At 45.4% G+C, this 22978-nt stretch overlaps 1 protein-coding gene across 2 annotated transcripts in view; it reads left to right on the top strand.

The window, feature by feature from the left end:
- The window catches only part of ADARB1 (adenosine deaminase RNA specific B1), a 259164-nt gene that overhangs the window by 110630 nt on the left and 125556 nt on the right, over window positions 1-22978 (top strand). Inside the window, exon 3 of one of the 2 annotated variants that reach the window (XM_077830584.1) lies at window positions 12136-12158. The gene's annotated coding sequence lies outside the window, so the exon portion shown is untranslated. Of the gene's footprint in view, window positions 1-12135; window positions 12159-17680; window positions 17821-22978 lie in introns of those variants that run through there. The other variant, XM_077830585.1, reaches the window with a different exon arrangement.

Consider the following 22978-nt stretch of genomic DNA (forward strand, 5'->3'; position numbering starts at 1 on the left):
GGTTTGACTTGATTTGTTCTTGACAAATCCATGCTGACTGTTACTTATCTTCTTATTATTTTCAAGGTGTTCGCAAATTGATTGGTTAATTATTTCCTCCATTATCTTTCCCGGTACTGAAATTAAGTTGACTGGTTTGTAATTCCCCAGGTTATCCTTATTTCCCTCTTTATAGATGGGCACTATATCTCTCCTGTCTTCAATGAGTTTTCAAAGATTATCGCTAATGACTCAGATATCTCCTCAGTCAGCTCCTTGAGGTATTTCATCAGGCCCTGGTGACTTGAAAACATCTAACTTGTCTAAGTAATTTTTAACTTGTTCTTTCCCTATTTTAGCCTCCGATCCTACCTCATTTTCACTGGCATTCACTTTGTTAGACGTCCAATTGCTGCTAACCTTTTTGGTGAAAACTGAAATAAAAAGTAATTTAACGCTTCTGCCATTTTCACATTTTCTGTTATTTCTCTCCCCCCTCCCCCATTTAGTAACGGGCCTACCTTGTTGTTGGTCGTCTTCTTGCTTCTAGTGTTTTTGTAGAATGTTTTTTTTTACTTTTTATGTCTCTAGCTAGTTTAATATCGTTTTGTGCCTTGACCTTTCTAATTTTGTCCCTACATACTTGTGTTATTTGTTTATATTCATCCTTTGTAATTTGACCTGGTTTCCGCTTTCTATAGGACTCTCTTTTGAGTTTCAGATCATTGAAGATTTTCTGTTTAAGCCAGGGTGGTCTCCCACACATTGGGATAGTTTGCTCTTGTGCTCTTAATAATGTCTCTTTGAAAAACTTCCCACTCTCTTGAACTGTTTTTCCCCTTAGACTTGTTTCCCAAGAGATCTTACCTACCAACTCCCTGAATTTGCTAAAGTCTGTCTTTTTGAAATCCATTATCTTTATTGTTCTGTTTTCTCTCCTACCATTCCTTAGAATCATGAACTTTACCATTTCATGATCACTTTCACCCAAGCTGCCTTCCACTTTCAAATTCTCAACCATTTCTTCCCTAATCTAGATATAAATCATCCTCTTATTCTTCTGAATCTCTCCCCCCTCAAAAAGCCCCTCTTTCTTTAAGCCTCTGGAGTCAGTTAAAATTTAAGGGGCAAGGCCATTTTATATTGGCACATATTAAATTGATTGAAAACTGGTTAACTGATACGTCTGACAGTGTAATTGTAAATGGGGAAACATCACTGAGTGGAATGTTTGTAATGAGGTCCTACAGGGCCCGGTTCTTGGCCCTGCGCCATTCAATATTTTTGTGAATATATGGAGGAAAACATGAAATTGTTTTTGATAGTTTGCAGATGACACAAATTGGGGAGTGGTCAGCAATGAAGAGAACAAGTCACTGATAGTGATTTGGGTCGCTTGGTAAACTGGGTGCAATATGCATTTCAGTTTGGCCAAATGTAAGGTAATATATAACAAAACAAAATGTAGACCATACTTACAGAATGGGGGATTGTATCTTGGAAATCAGTGAGTATGAAAAAGCATGAGACTCATATTTGATAATCAGCTGAACATGAGCTCGCAGAATGATGATGTGGCTAAAAAGGCTGGTGGGATTTATCTGGCTATACTGGAAGAAAGACAGGACAGGTTGGATATAGTTTAGTTAGGCTGCACCTTTATTATTAGATGTCTGGGACTACTCGGCAGATAAAAGTGTACAGTACAGGTAACTCCATCATTTCAAAATTGACCTGGAGGCTTCTGTCAGCTCCCCCACCCCCACCCAACCTGCTGCTGGGACCTTACCATCTCTCCACTCCCTTGAATGAAGGTTGAGGTGGCTTATAAAGGAGGCGGTGGTCTGCTCCCTGCTGTGCCAGTCATAGGCGCCCTAAACCCCCTTGTTCTGGTCCTTTAACATATACCTCATTTAAATCCTTTACCAAACCATTTGTCTGATTACTGTATCCCCTCCCTCTGGAGTACCTGCACAGGACATCCACCTGACAATTACACAATGAGTTGTGATATCATAGCCTAACTCCTATTCCCTACTCGCCCTAACAAAGCCCCCCCACCCCCCTCAACCCGCTGCGGGAAAGGCCAAAACCGCCCCAAGTCCCCCTTGGCCAATCTGGTTGTGAGGGGAAAATTCCCTCTCAGCCTCCCTGAGAAAGGAGCAGCTTGTAGAATGCTCACAGTGGGTCCTGACCAAATCTGGTATTTTGCCATTTCCAAGGGTGGGAGGGTGAGTGCTGCTCTGCCTGGTTTGGGGAAAAGGGGACTTCTCCTACTGGCCTTGTCCTTTATCAGCTCCGTTCCCTTCCGGTCCCTGGGGGATGAGACAGGATCACCATGCTGATCCTCTCTGCTTCTGCAGCAGTGTCCGTGTCTCTCTATCCCACTTCCCACCCTAAAGAAGTATATCCCTTCCCCTAGTAAGCCAGACAGGGGCCTGTCACTTTGGATGTATATGTGGGGTAGAAGGGGAGATAGACATTGATATCTCACTGCATTTGAGAAGGCTTGTGACTTGAATCAGGTTTTCTCTGCAGATCAGCTCCATTTTCAGGGAATATTGAGTAGGAGTAAGGAGGATTTATTATCTCTGTTTTGCACTGGTCTGACCACTACTGGAATACTGTGTTAAGTATGGTGTTCTCAATTCAAGAAGGATGTTCAAAAATTGGAGAACATCCAGAGAAATAGCCACAAGAAAGATCAAAGAAAAGAAAAAAATGTCCGATAGTGAGAGATTCCAGGAGCTCAATTTACTTATCTTATCAAAGAGAAGATTAAGGTGTGACTTGATTATAGTCTAGATGTATCTACATAAGTGCCAGAAATGTGATGACTGTCTTTAGCCTAGCACAGTGGTTTTCAACGTTTCTTCATTTGTGGACCCCTAACACATTTCAAATGAAAGTGTGAATCCCTTTGAAAATCTTAGGCATTGTCTGAGGACCCCAGGGTTCCACAGCTCATAGGTTCAAAATGACTGTTCTATGGTAACAACAACCTTCCATGGGCCCCTTAGACATAGTCTGCAGGCCCTCAGAGATCCGTGGACCACAGGTTGAAATCACTGGTCTAGTGGACAAAGGTATAACAAGATCCAATGGTGGGAAGTAGAAGCAGGGCAAATTCAGACTGGAAATAAAGTACACATTTTTAACAGTGAGGGGAATTAACCACTGGAATTAATTACCTAGGGTTGTGGTGGAATCTTCATCACTTGCAGTTTCAAAATCAAGATTGGATTTTTTTTCTAAAAGATATGCTCTAGTTCAAACAGGAATTAATTCAGGGATGTCCTACAGCCTATGTTATGCAGGAAGTTAGACTAGATGACTTCAGTGGCCCATTTTGGCCTTAAAATCTATGAATAAACTCTATATTGCTCATAATCCCCACAGTCTGTACCTTCCATTTGGCTATAGGCCCCTGTGGTTTTTTCTACCAGTAATGGGATTAGAAGAGGGAGCTAATCTGCAAAGAAATTCTGATTTGAGTGAAAAGCCTTCTCAAGCCTCTTATCAAAGGTGAAGCGATGGGCTTTAATACCCTCCTTCCTTAAATTGGGGCATCAATTTAGCATCTGTGCTCTCTGCGGAGTTGGCATTCTGTGTTCCATCCCCAGTTATTGTTTATGTGCTTTGGCTAGGGTTGAGGTGTGCTCCAGGTGCGCCTCCTTCAGCTTCTGTGTAGAGTCCATTGTCCCAAAGAATTGCATTGGTCGTTGAGCCATTCAAAGGCAATGGCACTGCTAGGAGAACACCCAGTGTTCCAGTAGAAAAGAGTCATTCATTGTTGCTGGTCCTTGTTAGCTATCTCATTGTTGGTACTTGTCAAGTGTCCCATCCCCTACCCTGAGCACACAACATCCAGAATAGACCCTGTCAAGATTTGACTGGCTTTCGACACCACCTGGGTGTCTTAACCCAAGATGGAGGTTACAGTACAAGGTGAAGGGTATAATTGAAAATGGCATTCACCAAACAAAATGGAATTCAGTTTGTGACAGACATAACCCACAACCTGTCATAGAATGTTTCCCCAAAGTCAGTGGATTTGGACTGTTTTGGACAAAGGAGAATGTGGAATGAATTCCAATGTTCAGGTCCCAAAGAGAATGGCCTGCCAACACCTCTCTCCTAACTGTAGGAGCTTGAACACCCATGCTAACAGTGTTGCAGCAATGGAGAGAGGCAGTCTGTGTTAGGTAGATTCCAAGCCATTTAGGGTTTTATAAGTGAAAGGACCTAAACTCTACCTGAAAACAGTAGTCAGCAAGGTGAGTTCTGGGTGGTTTTTCTCACCTAAAAAGAAAGTAATTCAGAAACTGCCAGAATGCACATAGAACAGTCAAGGGACCCAAGTCAGTCCCTTATTAAGATAACTGCCCTGACAAACTTCCATGTGTTGCCAGCTATGTAAGGGCGCGATGAAATCTGGGTAGTGAACTAGGGGAAAAATGAGAGTGGTTTAATGGATTGGACACTGGACTGGGATTTGGGGGACCTGGATTCTACTTCTAGCTCAGTCACTGACCTGCTGTGTGAATTTACACAAGTTACTTTACCAGTCTGTGGTTCTTTTCTCATCCCAGCCATTGTCTTGTCTCAGTTGGGACCTTGAGATGCTACTGTAATACAAATGGATAAGGGGAAGTAATGAGAGAGGATGGGAAGAGATCTAGGAAAACAGATAGAGAAGGGGAGACAGGTCTAATAGGAGGGATTATTTGACATGCATTTAAGAGGATTATGTAGTCAGGACTTTATCAATATCAATATTTGACCCCATCCTGATTATTTGTGTGTTTTGTCATTCCCTGCTCTTCTGCATACCAACCCACAGGCCTTATTTATGCTGTGTGTGTGTAATTTCCAATCCAGGAAAGAGAGAAGTAAACTGGATGATATAGGACTATATAAACCTCATTAATGCTATAACACGAAGAGCTGGCTGAGTGTTTAAATCCTTCTGTCCTGAGGTATTTGTCATTCTTTTTAGGTGACATGCTTTAGCTAGTGATCTCTGAGAAGCTTGAGGACCTCTCACAAGCCAGGCAATACTTCGGCTGTCAAGCATAGCTGTCTTTCCAGCCTGCTCCCCAACTATTCCCCCCATTCTTGAGTTGCGCCTAAACTCAATGAATGGCACTACTGTGGGGTCAGGGTTCTCCACTTATCTATGTTTCAAGTCTGCACTCCAAATACTGTGTTAAGCTTAAGTAAAACAAATTCATATTTTTCAAACAATACCTGCTGAAATACTGTGGAACCATAGCTGAACCGTAGCTCCAGCACAGTGTTTCTCAACTCTGGTCCACCGCTTGTTCAGAGAAAGCCCCTGGTGCGCCGGCCTGGTTTGTTTACCTGCTGTGTCCACAGGTTTGGTCGATCGCTGCTTCCACTGGCCACAGTTCGCCACTCCAGGCCAATGGGGGCTGCAGGAAGGGTGGCCAGCACATCCCTCGGCCCACGCCGCTTCCCGCATCCCCCATTGGCCTGGAACAGCAAACCGCGGCCAGTGGGAGCTGCCATCGGCCGAACCTGCAGAAGCGGCAGGTAAACAAACCTGCCCGACCTGCCAGGGGCTTTCCCTGAACAAGCGGTGGACCAGAGTTGAGAACCACTGTTCTAGCACCTCCTATTCTATTTGATATCACGGAAGTTCTACACATTCGGCTTTGGCCCCAGAGGCACCCTTCCAAATTTCAGCCCCAAAAGAATTTATTTGAATATTTGAGAAAGTGTGAACAATAAGGCTTATAATGGTAGCTGTGATAAAAGCTTAATTTACCTTATGTAATGGCATAAGCAACAATAAAACTTTTGTCTAACTGGAAACTGGAGATAAGAAAATGTTGTACAAGTACTTTCATTGGAATTTAGAAACTTGATGTATACTGTTAAGCAAAACAAATAGAGCTTAATTTATGTTATGTACTTAATATTTAAACTAAAGTTAAGTTAGTCTTTGTATAAAGTGACATCTCAAGCAGTAAATCTTATGTATCTTATTACAGATCTCTTGATCTTGTGAAAACTGTACATAGGGCCTGTTCTTATTCTTCTTCGAGTGCTTGTTCATGTCGATTCCAATTAGGTGTGTGTGCACAGTCGTTGGAAGGTTTTACCCCTAGCAGCCCTCATCGGGTCAGCTGTGGAGCCCCCTAGAGTGACACCTTTATGGCGGTGAATATAGGACCCTGCTGACCTGCCGTCTCTTCAGTTCCTTCTTACCACCAGTGACAGTTGTTGGAACTGTGGTCGCTTGCCTTAGCAAATGCTTCCCCTAGTGATTGTAATTGAGCTTTCTGTAAATAGTTTAGTTAGTGTAAGTTACTTAGTTAGTTAGCTAGGAGTGGGAGGCCTTCCCCCACCCCAGTTTGTCTCCACTGTTGGGGTTCGGGGCATGCCTCAATTCCAAGGGTTTAAACCCTGTGGAACCTGCCACAAGCCCGTGCCAATGGGCGACCCCCACGACTCTTGCCTCAAGTGCCTGGGGGAGGTGCATCAAACAGATTGGTTCAAGACCTGTAAAGGGTTCCACCCATGGACAAAAAAAGAATGGGACTTCAGGCTGAAGCAGATCCTGATGGAAGCAGCCCTCCATCCCCAGATGGCTCCAGGCTGGCAGGAGCCGGCACCAAGCACCTCTGTGCAGAGTGCTCCGGCCTCCATTCCAGCGGAGGGCAATAAAAATGATTAGGGGACTGGAACACATGACTTATGACGAGAGGCTGAGGGAACTGGGATTGTTTAGTCTGCAGAAGAGAAGAATGAGGGGGGATTTGATAGCTGCTTTCAACTACCTGAAAGGGGGTTCCAAAGAGGGTGGAGCTTGGCTGTTCTCGGTGGTACCAGATGACAGAACAAGGAGTAATGGTCTCAAGTTGCAGTGGGGGAGGTTTAGGCTGGATATTAGGAAAAACCTTTTCACTAGGAGGGTGGTGAAGCACTGGAATGCATTACCTAGGGAGGTGGAATCTCCTTCCTTAGAAGTTTTTAAGGTCAGGCTGACAAAGCCCTGGCTGGGATGATTTAATTGGGGATTGGTCTTGCTTTGAGCAGGGGGTTGGACTAGATGACCTCCTGAGGTCCCTTCCAACCCTGATATTCTATGCTTCTTTGAAGGACTCCGGCCATAGAGATCCTCAGCACGAACACTCCCTGGCGCTGAAGCATGCGTAGACAGCACAGCACTGCTCGCATTCTCTGGTGCCACATAAGTGGCACAAGAAGGTGGACAGAGGGCGTTCGCCAACATCTAGAGCGGCCAGGTTGGACAGTGCCACCAGGGTGCATCCCATGCATGGGCACTCAGCGCCAGTCTTGCAGGAGCCGGCACCTTTTGGACTTGCAAGGGGGTCTGTCAAGTCCAGTGCCGTTGGACTCCCCTGCTTGAGAGTGCCAGGGGAGAAGCTGGAGCTGCCTTCCACCCCAGACACATTTGAAGTGGCCAGGGACTTGATTGCCATGATGGCTCCACAGTCCCGTCAGCCAGGATAAACCTCTAGCGCTGCAATGCGCAGCACCGTCCAGAGGCAAGACCGCAATGATGAGGCGCTGCTCGCCGTCCCCATGGCACCAATCCCTGCGGCATCGTTCCCCAACACTGTCCTCGCAGCACCACTCCCCATGGCAGTGTTCTCTGGCACCGTCCCACTCGGCACCGCTGTGGTCTTCGCTAGGCTGACTAGATAGCAAGTGTGAAAAATCGGGATGGGGGTTGGAGGTAATAGGCCTCTGTATAAGAAAAGGCCCCAAATATCGGGACTGTCCCTATGAAATCAGGATATCTGGTTACCCTAGTCTTCGTGCTCTATGTCCCAGTCATCAGACTTAGAGATGGAGTCCTGCTATTCGCGGCGCAGCCGGCACCGATCAGACCGCCGCAGACACAGGCAGGATGCGAGGATGGTGCCGCGGCAGGTGCAGTGGCAGGGGCCTGCACCATGACCATTCTGGACCCCCATGGACCTACCATTGGTCCAGGGCACACACTCTAAAGGTTCCCAGTTTGAGGTATCGGAAGGATGTGTGCCCCTGCCAGCCAGGGACCATCCCACCCCTCAGGGCTCTGAAACAGCTTAGGTGAACGGCACGGAGCCTTGTCCAGGTCCTGGGTCCACGACTGGCACCGAGGCCGCAGTCAGCGCCAAGAAGCACAGCACCGAGCAGGACGAGTCGAGGGAGCCGGAGGCCAAGAGGACCCGGTATCGCCTCTGGCTACTTTGTTGTCCTCACTGGACGAAGCGGTAGCGGGGTCTTCATCCTCTGGGCCACCCCCCTATCAATAGTAGAGCGCATCAGGCACAGGCGCCGACTTTCCAAAGTGCTGGGGGGTGCTCAACCCCAGGCTCTGCCCCCAATCCACCCCTTCCCGCCAGGCCCCACCCCACCCCACCTGTTCTTGCCCCCGCTCCGCCTCCTGCCCACCTCTTCTCTCCCAGTTCCCCTCCCCTAATCCCCAAAGCCAAAGGGGCTCTCAGACCCATCCTCTGTCTGGAAGGTCTCATCAGATTCATGAAGAAGTTGAGCTTCCACGTGGTCTCTCTAAATGCAATCATTCCACCTCTGGATCTGGTAGACTGATACCCATCCTTGACCTCAAGGATGCGTACTTCCACATCTCTCTAATTCCAGCCCACAGACGTTTTCTCAGGTTCGTGGTCAACTACAACCATTACCAATTTGCAGTGCTCTTTTGGTCTGTCAACGGCCCCTCAAGTGTTTACCAAATGCATTGCAGTCGTAGCTGCCTTCCTGCGATGAAGGCAGGTGCAGGTATTTCTGTACCTCGGCAACTGGCTGCTCAGGGGCCAATCAAGTGGAACTCCATGTCAATTTGGTAAGATCTACCTTAGGCAGGCTGGGTCTCCTTCTCAACGAGCACAAATCAACCCTATCCCCTATGCAGAGGATAGAGTTTATTGGAGCAGTGTGAGACTCGGGTCAAAATGACAGACAACATACAAAGATTCAAGCAGTACCCCACCATCACAGCGAGGAATTGCTCGAAACTCCTTGGTCACATGGCAGCGTGTACGTATGTGGTACAGCATGCAAGGCTGAGGCTCAGACCTCTCCAGGCCTGGCTGGCATCAGCCTATTGGCCAGGGTGTGACAGTTTGGACAAGATGGTCACCATCCCAGTGTCAGTTCTTGAATCTTTCCACTGGTGGCTCAACCCACAGAAGGTACGCGCGGGAGTCCCCTTTGCCAAGCCCCAGCCCTCCCTGTCTCTGGTGACAGATGCGTAAGCATTGGGGTGGGGTGCTCACCTGGGAGACCTTCAGACTCGAGGTTTCTGTTCCCAAGATGAACTCTCACTCCACATCAATGTCAAGGAGCTGAGAGTGGTCTGCCTGGCATGCCAGACCTTCCAGGCCCACTTCTAAGGGAAATGCGCAGAGGTGATGACAGACAACACAACTGCAATGTTTTATATAAACAAGCAGGGTAGAGCTCATTCCTCCCCCCTGTGTCGGGAAGCCCTCAAGCTATGGGACTTCTGCATAGCCCACTCAATTCACCTGGAAGCATCCTATCTCCCAGGTTCTCAGAACGAGTTGGCGGACTATCTCAGCAGATCCTTTCACAATCACGAGTGGTCTATTTGCCTGACTTGGTGAACAATATTTTTCAAAGTTGGGGCGTTCCCCGAATCAACTTGTTCTCCACAAAGAGCAACAGAAAATGCCTACAGTTCTGTTCCTTCCAGAATGATAGTCTGGGCTCCCTTGTGGATGCGTTCCTCCTCCCTTCCTGACGTTTCCACTCATCCACAAGGTTCTGCTCAAGATCTGCTGGGAAAGGGCTGTGGTCATTCTGATAGCACCAGCCTGGCCTCACCAGCACTGGAATGCCATGCTCCTGGAGCTATTGGTGGACACCCCAATCTCATTGCCCCTGCTTCCCAGACCGCAGCCGCCTTCATCATCGCAGCCTCAAGTCTCTTCACCTCACCGCTTACAAGTTTCTTGGTTAATCCCGACAGAGCTAATGTGCTCTGAGGCTGTTAGGGAGGTCCTACCTGGCAGTAGGAAACCTTCTACCAAGGCCACCTACCTAGCCAAGTGGAAAAGATTCTCAACCTGGTGTTCTCAAGTTCACGCTCTCCTGATGCTGGCACCTATACTTTTCATTTTAGACTACCTACTACATTTGAAACAGTAGGGCCTCTTGGTATCATCTCTCAAGGTCCACCTGGTGGCCATTTTGGCATTTCATCCATGAGCGACTGGCCGTTCAGTATTTGCCAACCTCATGGGCAGTCGTTTTCTGAAGGGTCTTGACAGACTATACCCGCAGGTTAGACAACCAATCCCCATTCGGGACCGTAATCTGGTCCTGTCCAGACGAATGCCCTCCCCCCTGCCCTTCAAGCCCCTAGTGACTTGTTCATTGCTCTACCTATCATGGAAGGTGTCATTTCTGGTCTCCATAACATCAGCAAAGAGAGTGACTGAGCTTAGGGCCCCATCCCTCCTTATATGTTTTTTTATAAGGACAAGGTGCAACTTAGGCCTCATCTGACCTTCCTTCCAAAGGTTGTCTCCCAATTCCATGCCAATTAGGACATTTTTCTACTGGTCTTTTACTCTAAGCCTCACGCAGATAGTTGGGAACAAAGACTACACTCCTTGGATGTTTGACGAGCACTGGTCTTTTATATTGAATGCATGAAGCCGTTCCGTAAGTCGAACCAGTTGTTTGTGGCAGTTGCAGATAGAATGAAAGGCTTCCTGGTGTTGTCACAGAGAATTTCATCATGGCTCACGTCCTGTATCTGAGCATGCTATGATCTGGCAAAAGTACCGGCCCCTGTACTAACTGCATATTCCACAAGAGTGCAGGCCTCCTTGGTAGCGTTCCTGGTCCAGGTACTGATTCAGAAGATTTGCAGAATGGTTCTCTTTCACCTCTCACTATGCTATTACCCAGCATGCCAGGGACGATGTGGTATTCAGCAGAGTGGTGCTTCAATCTGTAATTCCATAAACTCCGACCCCACCTCCTAGTTAGGGCTTGGGAGTCACCTGATGGGAGTGGACATGAACAAGCACTCGAAGAAGAAAAAATGGTTACTCACCTTCTCGTAACTGTTGCTCTTCGAGATGTGTTTCTCATGTCCATTCCAAGACACACCTGCCTTCCCCTCTGTCGGAGTAGCCGGCAAGAAGAAACTGAAAAGGCAGTGAGTTGGCAGAGTCCTATCTTCACTGCCATGAAGGCGCAACTCCAGGGGGCTCCACAGCTGACCCAACGGGTGCTGCTAGGGGAAAAACCTTTCAATGACTGTGCATGCAGTGTGCACACACCTAACTGAAATGGACATGAGCAACACATTTCGAAGAACAGTTACGAGAAGGTAACTGTTTTTTTTCCTCACCTTCTCCTAAGCCAAAATGAGGCAATGTAAATGTACCCAGGAGCCAGGTTGTAGTAAAGATACAAATTTAGGAAATAACTTAAATTATGGGAACTCTTCTGAGAAATGGATCTGAAATAAATTAACATACAACAAGAGAGCTGATGAACCATTAGATGTAATCTGCAGTTCATGGCACACAAATTTAACATAATTAGGGTACCGTTTGTTTTGCTATGCTGATAGATTTTTAAATTACTCAGACTTTCAATAAAGAAAAAAAAATATGGTGTTGGGAAGATTTACTGTGTGTTCTTCCTCCTCAAATAATGCAGGTCAATAACGGGCTGGGTTGTCAGTTGGGGAAGCCTGTGGCGTGATGTCCATTTACACCTATTGAGACTCCGGCCCAACATATACATTGTTGTGTTAGGGAAGAAAATTCAGTGGGCCATATTCTGATCTTAGTTACACTTGTGTAAATTCAGACTAACTTCAGTGTTACTGTAAATGATGTAAGAATCTAACCCAGTACATCTTGATACTGACAGTAAAATGAAACCCGATTTAGAACCAAGGATTGTAATGTATGTTCTTGCTGCTTCTTAGAGCTTGTACCACCTGAGGCATGTTGTGCATAATCAGGATTAATCACCGAATTTGGTCTGCTGGTTGGATCATTAGCTTCCCCGGTGCATGCTGGGTACTGATGGGGAGATGCTGATCCATGCCCACCTATGTTCTTGCTTGAATAACACCACCTTTTCTTTTTTGCTTTTCTTTCATAGATCTCAGAGTGCTTTACAAAGAGGTCAGTAATATTATCCCTATTTTACAGATGGCAAAAGTGAGTATTCTAGTACTTTACCATAAGATTAGTATTAAATATAGATTCAATATTCCTTTTTTCTAAACTTATTACTGCTTTGCGTAAAGAGGATTTTTAGTCTAGTTTTCAGTTTTATTTTTTTATTCAAGAAGTACGACTTTTACAAACAGTCTGTTACTGAGGAGAACAGTTGCAGTTGCACCTGAAGACACAGGGCAGAAGAATCTTTATATGTATATATATAAACTTTTTTCAACAATGGGTAACAACAGTAACATATTCAAAGTTTTCTTTGTACTAGTATAGTACATGTCCTCAGTAGTAGCTACAGATCTGGATGTAAGATTGTCTTGTAAGTGATATGTGTAAGAGAAGTATAATGTTGAAATTGAGTAATTGACAACTTGAGTGAAAAAAATTATTCTTGTGCTAGAAAAGATCTCTAGAAGAGAGCAGCTATTAAATATAAATCATTCAATTTTGGGCAAAGGGTGATTTACGAAATATTTTCCTGTATCATTCCTTTATGGTCACTACCGCTGTCTAATGAAATCTTCTGTTGTGGGGGAGAAAAACCCGCCTCACTAAGTATAAGGTTAAGGCACTGGAATGGGACCTACAAGACTTGGACTAAATTTCTAAATCTGTGTTTAGATTTTCTGTATGACCCTGAGCAAGTCGTTTACTGTGTCTCTCAGTTTCCATCTATAATATGGGGATATTACTTCCTGCCTTTTGTCTGTCTTGTGTGTTAGTCTGTGAACTCATTGAAGTAGGAACTGTCTCTTACCACATGTACTTTCAGTGTCTTGTGCAAAGGAGCTAGATTGGTGCTAGTATAAAGCAAATGAGAGCAAACTCTGTTATCTGTATGCTTAAGCAGGAAACATTCAACCTCATAGGAGAAGATTCTCTGCTATGAAGAAACTTGACTCAATATCCAGCCTCTTAGGTTGAGCAGATTTGTGTGGGTGTTTGGCCCTGGATCCTAGGAGAAAGGGGCAGAAATCAAGGTTTTATATATTGCTAGTTCTGTGATGTCCAAGAACCAGATTCAGAAGAGGATGGTTGCAGAGCAGTAACCCAATTTTGGCTCCCAGTTTTAGGTAAAAGCTTTTAGGTAAAAGACAGGTCAAGGGGCAGGGCGGTGGGGGTTTCAGAATAAAAATGAGAACTTCCCAGTGTAAAATGCAAGTATTGTGATGAGGGTAAGCATTCTTCAGGAAAGATGCCCTGCTGAAAGTACTGGAAGATGGATCTGGAAGTTTTGATACAGAATTTCTTCCTTAGGATCAACTTGGCTGGGCAGTGCAGGTATAGGATAGGATATAACTCACCTGTCCAGTTTTGGATGTGGACATACCGGGAGGAGAACACGTAGTCCCATTTTTGAGAAGGAATAGGCAGGTTGATTTGTTTGAAAAGCATCAAGAAGTCTGATCTGGAGGGCAGAGGGCTTATTGGGATCACTGGGCTAAAGGATAGGATGGAAACCTAAGGGATGAGAACCCAGGAGAAACACAACTGAGAATTCAAGAAACCACCTGTTGCACCAGGAAGTTGAGAATTCAAGCCCACATCTCTACAGAATAGAGAAGGAGGCCACTGTCCGGCGGCAGTTTGTCTAAGGGCGGAAGAGGCAGTGGCTTGGGTTCAGTAAATTTGCTTAGAAATAAAGGCAAAAGGGGTTGTATGGGAGTAATCCTGTAGGTGGGCTCTGAACTGCCTACACAGGGAAGAAAGCAACAAAATCAGTGGTGGCATTGTTAGGGTCCATGGGAAGGTCCCCAAGAGATAGGAGACCCTTTTCTGAAACGCATAGCAAGAAGAGAAAGAGGGCTGCCTTACCACAGTTAAATGTGTGTCTTGACAGTTTTATTGCCTGTTTCTTAATCAGTTTGTTTTTCCCCTAGTTAGGTATTTTACTTTTTTCTGATTGGGTAAGGGTTAATTGTTTGTGTTTATTATCTGCACTATTATGGTTCCTTAGCAGGTCAAAACTTTAGCCCTGGGGTGTGACTGCCTTAGCTGTTTGGCCTTTTTCTGCTGATTTGTCATGGCTCATGCTTACAAGATGGAAAGGCTGTGTACATTGTGTAACAAAACTCCAACCTTGCTGCCGTTGCGTGGAGTAAGGGCATTCCCCAATTTCCTAGTTGAGTGCTCTGATTGTGTGGGCTTCAAGTCTGCAGCTGAGAAGCAGAGAGATGTGCTAGAGGCTTTAACTGTTTGCAAAGCGCTTTCAAATTGAGCACTCTAGATTTGCCTTTGTCTGGTCTGATTTTGGTTGGAGCATTGGGCAATCTAACTCCTTGAACGTAGGGGCAAGTCAAACAATAAATATGCAAGATTACAGTAGTTCCTTCAAGACTGTACAATATATATATTTACTAACCAAAGGAAAGGCTAATAAGGATACCCAACTGGTAAATGTTACTAAAGATTATGGTTTTGTAACTCCTACTTAAAAATGAAGCCAACAGCCCTGCAAACGTGCCAGTTGGGACAGAATGCAGCAGACCATGCAATGTATCTCCCACTTTGCACTAGCTCCTCATTGAATACAGCAATATTTAGTATCTCTCTTGTGGTATTTGAAGTCCTCTGTGGGTTTAGCTCAAACTGCCTGAGAAGGTGTTTAGGGCACAACTGTCTGAACCTGGATTTGTGCAGGAAATGGCCCAACTTGATTATCATGCACATTGTGTAGAGAGTTGTCACTTTGGATGGGCTGTCACCAGCAGGAGAGTGAATTTGTGTGGGGGGGTGGAGGGTGAGAAAACCTGGATTTGTGCTGGAAATGGCCCAACTTGATGATCACTTTAGATAAGCTATTACCAGCAGGACAGTGGGGTGGGAGGAGGTATTGTTTCATATTCTCTGTGTGTATATAAAGTCTGCTGCAGTTTCCACAGTATGCATCCGATGAAGTGAGCTGTAGCTCACGAAAGCTCATGCTCAAATAAATTGGTTAGTCTCTAAGGTGCCACAAGTACTCCTTTTCTTTTTGCGAATACAGACTAACACGGCTGTTACTCTGAAACCTGTGTTTTTACAGTAATTTACACAATGGGTCCTCTGCGTGTGACTGTAACTACAAATAAATAATCAGTTTTATATTTACCGACTAAAATAAATCATGGCTGTTTGTTCCATTTAGTGTTGCAGAGTGAATACAGTTGTGGGGGAGTAAGATTATATTTTGGTTCATGAAACAACAGATTTGTCAAACTTAAGTTCCATTTCCAGAGTCTCTATTATTAGTGGTGATGTATAAGGCTATATAATCTTTATGGGCCTCTCAGCTTTCATGTGAAGTTGCCCTTTTTCTATGTAGAACGGTAAAATCAACTTTTCAGAGATTTTAGAGAAATTCAAACTTTCTGCTAGTGTTTCACTGTCATATGTGCAGAGACAAGCCTGAAAGCTGTGGATGGGACTGAGTTGTCTCTCCAAGGTAGAGCTGAGCCTTCAGGAGGGAGGGAGGCCTGAGGCTGGGGTGGAGCCAGCTTGACCTAGTCTTGAGCTCTCAGAGACTTTGTCTGCAGTTCATATCACTGAGAGCAGAGTGGAGAAAGGAAAAGAAAATGCAGGAGCTGAGAAGAAAGGGGGCTCTTTTCTCTCCCAAATAAAATGGTACTGTTTTCTCATGTGGACAGAAGGGCTGGGTCCTTTTTTCTGCTAAGTTCTTGTTCTTCGTGTAATGTCCCGATGGGTGCTCCACTATAGGTGCATCTGTGCCCCTGCTCCTCTAATTGGAAATTTTAGGTAGCGGCATCCATTCGGCCTGCTCATGTGCCCTCCCTCCCGCATGGTTTGCCTCGAGGTTATCTAGTACTGTGCAGGTGAATTGCCCTCAGTTCCTTCTCAACCGCCTTTGGCCTCGAATGGAGTAGGTACTTCTCTTCATAGATTCATAGATTCATAGATATTTAGGTCAGAAGGGACCATTATGATCATCTAGTCTGACCTCCTGCACAACGCAGGCCACAGAATTTCACCCACCACTCCTACAAAAAAAAACCTCACACCTATATCTGTGCTATTGAAGTCCTCAAATTGTAGTTTAAAGACCTCAAGGAGCAGAGAATCCTCCAGCAAGTGACCCGTGCCCCATGCTACAGAGGAAGGCCTCTTCCTTTTTCTGTGTCATAAGAATAATTATGCAATAGTTCCTCAAAGATACGAACACCAGAGTTACGGACTGACTGGTCAACCGGACACCATGGGGAACTGGAAGTAAGCAATCAGGCAGCAGCGGAGACCAAAAAACCCGACCACCAACAAAACAAACCAGCAAATACTGTACTGTACTGTGCCTATATTGCACCTTAAATGTAGGCACATCTGGGCTGCCTGTACTCACCCTCACTCTCTACTCCCCATGGTGTGGGGCAGCCACTTACAGGAAGGAGGTGGTGAACACTGTTTTCCCCTTTCCCTCCCCCCGTGGCTGGGAGGGGGACAAGCTTGCAAGCTCAGAGCCCAGGAAAGCATTTCTAGTTGCCATTACCTCAGGTTGATAGGAGAAATAGTGTCCCTGATGGCATACCTGCCCTTCATGGTCTTTTTTAAAGACAAAGTCACATTGAGGCCAAATCCCAAGTTTCTCCATAAAGTAGGCTCCCCACCTTTCATATGAATCAACTAATCCATCTTCCCATTTTTTCCAAAAACCTCATTATAACAACAGGGAGGCAATTCTATATACGCTAGATGTAAGAAGAACCCTAGCATTTTATTTGGACAAGACTAAGGACTTCGGAAGTCTCCTAAACTCTTCCTTTCATTCGCAGAAAGATCCAAAGATTCTGCAATGTTGGCTCAAAAACTCTCCAAATGGGTCTCTGGTAGTATTAATCACTGTTACCAGGTGCGCAATCTGCTGCTCCTGTTGGGAACCTGCACGCACTCCACAAGATCAGTTTCTAGCTCAGTGGTGTTTCTTAAAAATGTTCCCATCTTGGAAATTTGCAGAGCAGCGACCTGGGCCTCTGCCCATGAGATCACTGGAGACTCAGCCTCTAATGCCATCTTCGGCTCCATAGTACTGTCTTCAATAATAGACCCCACTCCGAAGCTGCAGTCCTCCATAAAAGATGCTGCTGTGAAGTCACCTACAGTGAAGCAACCATAGGAACACTACTTGAAGAAGTTACTCACTTATGCAGTAACGATTGTTCTACGAGATGTGTCCCTATGGGTGCTCCATAGCCCTCCCTCCTCCCCTCTACTTCGGAGTTCCCGATAAGGGTCTCTGTGATAGAGAAGGAACTGAGGTTCACCCATGCAGCGCTAGATCGCCTCGAGGGAAACCATGAGGGCACATGCGCGGGCCAAACGGACACTGCAACCTAAAATCTCCAATTAGAGGAGCAGGGGTGCAGATACACCAACAGTAGACGCACATCTCAAAGAACCATTGTTACTGCACAAGGTGAGTAACTTCTTTTCTTTTCCAGATTCCTATTGCTGTGATCATTTTAGGAGAAGAGGATCTCCCAAACACTGTTATAGTATCCATCTTCTGTGAATTGAAGCAGGAATTCCCATTCTCCTAAATAGTTTTTCCTCTTCCGCATTTCTGAATGGTTTAATCCTCCTCAGGTCCATACAGACTTTAGCTATCTTCCTTGCTCTCCAGGTAAGCGACTACTGACATACTTTTAAATTGATTGTTGTTGTTCAGTGTATGAGAAAATTAAGTTAACCCTTTTGAGTTATAAGAAGGTAAATATATTTTTCCTATTCTGAGTAACACATCCCCCTACTTTTTTTAAATAAGGGACATGGGAGTGTTTCTAGTCCTCAAGACTGTGCAGGAAAAAACTTGAGAATGTAAATGGAATGTAACCAATGCATGATGTCTGCCTGAGCCTGCAGGCTGCATTTAGCAGAGGGGGAAGCAGCAGCCCCTGCAGTCAGAAAGAAAACTACCCGTCCCTATCTTACCACCAGAGAAGACCAGGCCTCTGCTGCCCTACAATCATAGAAATGTAGGGCTGGGAGGGACCTTGATAAGTCATCAAGTCCAGCCCCCTGCACTGAGTCAGGACCTAGTAAACCTAGACCATCCCTGACAGGTGTTTGTCCAACCTGTCCTTAAAAGCCTCCAATGATGGGAATTCTACAACCTCCCTTGGAAACCTATTCCTGTGCTTAACTGCCCTTATAGTTGGGAAGCTTTTGCCTAATATCTAACCTAAATCTTGCTGCAGATTAAGCCTATTCCTTCTCCATGTCCATTAAAGATAGACAAGAACGATTGATCACCATCCTTTTTATAATGGCTGTCAACGTAGCCGAAGACTTACCAAGTCCCTCTTCTGTCTTCTTTTCTCAGGACTTAACATGCTTAGTTTTTTTTTTCACCTTTGCTCATAAGTCAGGTTTTCTAAATCTCTTACCATTTTGTTGCTCTCCTCTGGACTCTCTTCAGCTTGTCCTCATGTTTGCTAAAGTGTGGCATCCAGAATTGGACACAGTACTCCAGCTGAGGCCTCACCATTGCCAAGTAGCGCAGGACCCCCCATATCTTACATACAACAATTCCGTTAATACACCTCAGAATATTAGCCTTTTCACAACTGCAGTATATTGTTGGCTCATATTCAATTTGTGGTGCACCATAACGCTCAGATCCCTTTCAGCAGCACCTAGCAGTTAGTCCCCATTTTGTAGTTGTGCATTTGATTTTTTCCTTTCTAAGTGTAGTACTTTGCACTTATTGCTATTGAATTTCATCATGTTGATTTGAGACTAATTCTCTTATTTGTCAAGGTCATTTTGAATTCTAATCCTATTCTCCAAAATGCTTGCATCCCCTCTCAGCTTGGTGTCCTCTGCACATTTTATAAGCATACTCTCTGCTCCATTATCCAAGTAATTAATGAAATTATTGACTAGTACTGGACCCAGGACTGACCTCTGCAGGACGACAGTAGCTGCGCTCTTGCAGTTTGACAGCAAACCATTGATAACTACTCCGACTACTCACTTTGTACTGGAATGGACCTGGTCATTTTAGAGGATGTCTTGGATGTCTTTCTGTGTTCTGTGACTTGACTTCTCCTTGATGGGGACTCAGATGTGCTTCTGGGCTCCTCTAGCATTTTGGCTGTAGGATTTAGTTGGGAGTGTGGTGGGGAAGTGTGGTGGTTGCTTCCCATGCATCATCCGTGTGTTGCACCAAAATGAGAACTCTTAGAGTAGATTGTTCCTCTCATTTCTTACAAAAAGAAAAGGAGTACTTGTGGCACCTTAGAGACTAACACATTTATTTGAGCATAAGCTTTCGTGAGCTACAACTCACTTCATTGGATGCATTCAGTGGAAAATACAGTGGGGAGATTTTATATACACAGAGAACATGAAACAATGGCTGTTACACTGTAATGAGAGTGATCAGGTAAGGTGAGGTATTACGAGCAGGAGAGCGGGGGGGAAAAAACCTTTTGTAGTGATAATCAAGGTGGGCCATTTCCAGCAGTTGACAAGAATGTCTGAGGAACGGGGCGGGGGGAGGGGGGTTGTATTGTCCATTGTCTACAGCCAAGCTCTATGATACAACCACATTTGCTCCAACCCCTCAGACAGAGACAAACACCTACAAGATCTCTATCAAGCATTCTTACAACTACAATACTCACCTGCTGAAGTGAAGAAACAAATTGACAGAGCCAGGAGAGTACCCAGAAGTCACCTTCTACAGGACAGGCCCAACAAAGAAAACAGAACGCCACTAGCCGTCCCCTTCAGCCCCCAACTAAAACCTCTCCAACACATCATCAAGGATCTACAACCTATCCTGAAGAACGACCCATCACTCTCACAGATCTTGGGAGACAGGCCAGTCCTTGATTACAGACAGCCCCCCAACCTGAAGCAAATACTCACCAGCAACCACACAACAGAACCACTAACCCAGGAACCTATCCTTGCAACAAAGCCCATTGCCAACTGTGTTCACATATCCATTCAGGGGACACCATCATAGGGCCTAATCACAGCAGCCACACTATCAGAGGCTCCTTCACCTGCACATCTACCAATGTGATATATGCCATCATGTACCAGCAATGCCCCTCTGCCAAACTGGATAGTCTCTACATAAAAGAATAAATGGACACAAATCAGACATCAAGAATTATAACATTCAAAAACCAGTTGGAGAACACTTCAGTCTCTTTGGTCACTCGATAACAGACCTAAAAGTGGCAATTCTTCAACAAAAAGACTTCAAAAACAGACTCCAACGAGAGACTGCTGAATTGGAATTAATTTGCAAACTGGATACAATTAACTTAGGCTTGAATAAAGACTGGGAGTGGATGGGTCATTACACAAAGTAAAAGTATTTCTCCATGCTTATTCCCCTCCTCCCCCCGTCACTGTTCCTCAGACGTTCTTGTCAACTGCTGGAAATGGCCCAGCTTGATTTTCACTACAAAAGGTTTTTTCCCCCCGCTCTCCTGCTCGTAATACCTCACCTTACCTGATCACTCTTGTTACAGTCTGTATGATAACACCCACTGTTTCATGTTCTCTGTGTATATAAAATCTCCCCACTGTATTTTCCACTGAATACATCCGATGAAGTGAGCTGTAGTTCACGAAAGCTTATGCTCAAATAAATTTGTTAGTCTCTAAGGTGCCACAAGTACTCCTTTTCTTTTTGCGGATACAGACTAACACGGCTGCTACTCTGAAACCTGTCATTTCTTACAGTCTTTGATCAGCAGTGAAATAATGAAGTGCTCATATTTAAATAGTCATCACTGGGCATACAAGTTAATGCTCCATTGAGAGAAATGGGAAAGTTCACACTTCTCTTAGTACTGGTTTTTGGCTTTCTGCAGACCCAGGCAGACATCACTATGTTAGTTACATTCACTTAGTTTGAAAGCTTCCTTCTCAGCCATAAGGGTTAGAGACTTCATGATTAATAACAAAAAATTTAGATTCTGGAGAACAAGACTGCAGCCTTGGGGGGGGGGGAATTGCATGATTGTTTACCCACTCAACTTGAGCCCGAATAATTTTTATCAAAGTTTTAGGAAAATTTGAAGATGCCAGTGAGAGAATGCACCGTAAAAGAAAACTTCATTTGAAAGTGCATGCCCGACTAGCTATCAAAATACACTTTTTCAATTCCTTAAGTCATGAATTCATTTTTGTGCTCATTTTTGGTAACATGTTGGCTACCAGTTGGCCAAAGCTTACCTTATCAGAAAACTATGATCTGTAGTTGTGTGTGTGTGTCGGGGAGAAGGATGGGAATGACACGTATTTCATAGTGACAGAATAATGTGACAGGAAAATGTTGGGCAGCCACAGCAGAATTTAGTCTCACTGTGTGGTAGAATACAAGGGGTCTTACATAATCCCTCTGATAGCATATGTTATCTGCCCCTGTTGTGTTTGGTCTATGTAGAGGATAACAGTTTACTGTTGCTACTAGTTATTCCTTTAGTCTAATGTGGATATAGGGCCTGTTGTCAACCTTGTTGAATTACCAGGCGTGGGGGTTCAGTATAGTTTCATATGCTATAAACCCTGTTTTCTTCAGTGTATGTAATTTTCTAGCCTTTTTATAAACAATGTTAATGTTGCAATGTCCAACACTCAGAAGTTAGAATCTGTGTGTTAATCCATCTATGTAAAACAAAGTGTCTGTATACACAGTCATGTTTATATTATGTTCTTCGAGTGATTGCTCATGTCAATTCCAAGTAGGTGTGTGCACGCCATGTGCACGGTCGCCGGAAGGTTTTTCCCCTAGTGTTACCCAGCGGGTCAGCTGTGAAGCCCCCTGGAGTCGCGTCTTCATGGAGGTGTATATAGGTCTCTGCCGACCCACCGCCTCTTCAGTTCTTTCTTACTGCCAGCGATGGTCCTTGGAGCAGCTTCTCTCTTGCTAACAGCAAGTGATCCCCAGTGGACTTTTTTCTCATTGTTATCTGTAAATAGTTAAAATCTTAGAGTTAGTTCAAATAGTCTAGTTAGTTTCGTCCCCAGGCGGTATCTGACCCGAAGTCCAGTACTTTGGTGTGGAGCACGCCAGCCTTGGTAAGAGAAACCATGGTGCCGAGAAAGGACTCTGGCTGCAGGGACCCTCGGCACCGCCATTCCCCAGCGCCAAAGACCTCTTCCAGTGCGAGTGCCTGGCACCACTCCCATTCACCGGTGCTGCACAAGAAGAAGAAAATAGAGAGCGGTCGCTCTTCCATTAAAGTAGTGGAGAGAGGAGGCACCAGTGGGGAGTGTCCCGTGCTGGGACACCCTGCCCCAGCTCCAACTCAGCCAGCATGTTGACTCCAGCCTCACAGGAAGGTCTGTTGCGTCTGGTTTTAGTGGACTCCCTGGTGCAGGAGAGTCAGAAGGAGGACATAGACCTTCCTTCTATACCAGACACTTTTGGGGCAGCTAGGGAGCTTATTCTGGTGACGGTGAGTCACCGGCACTGGTGCCACAAAGAGGCACCGTGCTACTTTGGGGCAAGCTGCTGCTGCTGAGGCACTGCTCATCCTCACCTCGGCACTGCTCCCTGGCACTGTCTCGCTCTGCAAAGTCGCCAAGGTCGGAGTCCTCATCGGACTTGGAGGTGTAGTCGCCTGTAGGGGAAGCCGGCACTGTTCCTGGTACCACTCGAGGCAACAGGAAGGGCAGCTGCTACCCATGATGTCCTGGCTTCCACGGTGGCAGGCGCTGGCTCAATGGCCCTAGTGGGCCCCTTGGGCCTACCACCATCAGTGCCTTCGGAGGCATGGGTCCCTCCATCATCGACTTCAGTAGCCTGGGAA

This window comes from Eretmochelys imbricata, chromosome 11, assembly GCF_965152235.1.
Source record: "Eretmochelys imbricata isolate rEreImb1 chromosome 11, rEreImb1.hap1, whole genome shotgun sequence".
In the NCBI taxonomy this organism is placed as follows: domain Eukaryota; kingdom Metazoa; phylum Chordata; order Testudines; family Cheloniidae; genus Eretmochelys; species Eretmochelys imbricata.